This window comes from Trichosurus vulpecula, chromosome 1, assembly GCF_011100635.1.
Source record: "Trichosurus vulpecula isolate mTriVul1 chromosome 1, mTriVul1.pri, whole genome shotgun sequence".
NCBI lineage: Eukaryota > Metazoa > Chordata > Mammalia > Diprotodontia > Phalangeridae > Trichosurus > Trichosurus vulpecula.
The window spans coordinates 238,808,018-238,810,477 of NC_050573.1; positions in this window are offsets into that span (position 1 = coordinate 238,808,018).

The following is a 2,460-nucleotide window of genomic DNA, read 5'->3' on the forward strand; positions in this document are numbered from 1 at the left end:
GTTTAAAAATAGATGGAGGTTCAATTTACTTAGACAAATTTTCATTTATGTCAGGACATTTGTTTTTTGCCAAAAATTTGTCTTCTGTGAATTTCTAATATCTATTCTCCTACACATAGATTGTTCTCCAGTAAAATTAGACATAACTTGTACTTTTCTGCCTTAGCAGTTTTCATTTCAACTGAACAGAACCCAATTCAAGAAACATGTAGTTTCTGCATAGCCAGTGTATAGATAACCGAACTCTTGGAGGAATACAAAATTTGAAGAATAAAAGGTTTCTTCTCTCAGGGAAAGTATTTTGTGACTTAAAGGGTAATATACCAGATACACAAATAACTATAGCATAAAATAAAATGCGATGTGAGCAAAAGAGAAGAGCAAATAAATAACTGTGTGAAGCTCAAGGGGCAAAAAACCATTCCTATATAGAAGAGTTAAGACAAGGAGGCACCACAGAAGACTTCCAGTAAGAGGTATATTTAAACAGGGATTTGAAGAAAGGGTAGTAATTCAAAAGATGGAGAAGAAGAGATACAAGAAATAAAATTATAGACATGGGGAGCATTATGAGAAAGAGTACTGTGAATCATGTATAAACATAATAGGATTATTTTTCTTAATTAGAGTTGTAAAGCATTTTTAAATTAAAGAAATGAAGCATTTATTCTATATCCCAAGGCTATCATCTCTGTCAGTTTGTGGATAACACTTCATTCCCAGCCCTCAGGAATCACAGATGGTCATCACATTATCATAGTTCTTCATCTTTTAAAGGTGGTTTATAATATTATTGGATAAATTGTTCTTGTGGTTCTGTTCATCGCATTCGGTTTCCATTTATAAAAATTTTCAAAATTGTTCCTTTGTATAATATTTTTTTAAAAAATTTTATTTTAGATTCAAGGGCCAGAACACAAATATGGAATAGAGAAAAGAAACAAAAACATATCATAAACTTAAATACAGAGTAAGAAGGAAAAAAGCACATCGTATGCATAGCAGAACATAAGAGAGGACTCAAAATATGTAACAATAGATTTTCCTTTCAAGAAAGCCTGTGTAATAAATAATACACGTTGTGTTGAGAATTGTCTGTCTTTTCTTTGCTTCCTTGTGAGTTTTCTTTTGTCTTCTGCTCTGCACTTTTTTACTTTGTTCTTTTTCCCCCTCCCCCCACCCCCAGAAGGATACAATATAGTTTAGATAAGTTTCTTGATAGCTATAGATATATACATACACATATACATATATGTATATATATATATACACATATGTAGACATATGCTTTCACCTTTGCATAATATCCATTGTTGTTGTTGTCATGTCTGACTCTTTGTGACACCATTTGGGGTTTTCTTGGCAAAGATAACAGAGTGGTTTGCCAGTTCCTTCTCCAGTTCATTTTATAGATAAGAATATTAAGGCAAATAGGGTTAAGTGACTAGTCCAGAGTCACACAGCTAGTAAGCATCTGAGGCCAGATTTAAACTCACAAAGATGAGTCTTCCTGACTCCGGGCCTTGTACTCTACCACCTTTTATAGTACCACCTTTTCATAGTATGAATTGTCCTTCTAATTCTGCTTACAGCACAGTATTTAAAGAGGTTTTAGAAATGAACAAGACCTTAGAGATCATCTATTTCAAATGCTTAATTATATAGATGGGCTAGAGAGATGATGTGACTTAGCCAAAGTCACACTAGTGGTAGGAATTTGAAAGTAGATTAAGTTTTAATATCAGAAAAAAAAATTTAATCATGTTTGTTCAGTTGATTGGCTTAGTTTGTTTTGTTCCATATCTGTGATTTCTTCAGTTTCTAAAAGACATTTTTAAAAAAAATCTCACTCATGCTTATGTCTTATACAAATGGCATTCATAAGAAAGGATTGTACCGTTTAAATAGCTAGGAATATGGCTTGATTTTCTTTCTTGAACTGCCCTCCTAATTTTTCAGTTTAGGAAGTATGGTGGGATGATGCCAAGTTTTTCAAGTGATCCATGAGTTCTCTTAGGCTGTTATTAATATTGGCAAGTATCAGGGCTTCAAATTTCTGTGTCATACCTTCCAATTATGTGCCTTAGATGGTTACACTTTGGACAATGTCATGCAATACAGATCAACAATTGCTCCATAACTTATAGTCTCAGAAAGTTCTCCAAGTTGCTGACAGTTTAAGTAACTAGCATTTGGATCTGTCCAATTGTACAATTCTTCCATTACACTATGAGGGCTAATGAAAGCATAGAATACAAATTGGGAGGTTATATGGGATAAAGCGAGAAAGTCAGAGCAGCACAAAATTTTGTAGAGCTTCTGATGTGAAACAGAAATGTTTGAACTTTTACTCATGGGATTATAGGGAGCCACCGAAAGGTTCACATGAAAGAAAAACCTGGCCAGGTCTATGCATCAGGATGCTGAGGATAACAGTGATGTGAAAGATGAATTAGAATG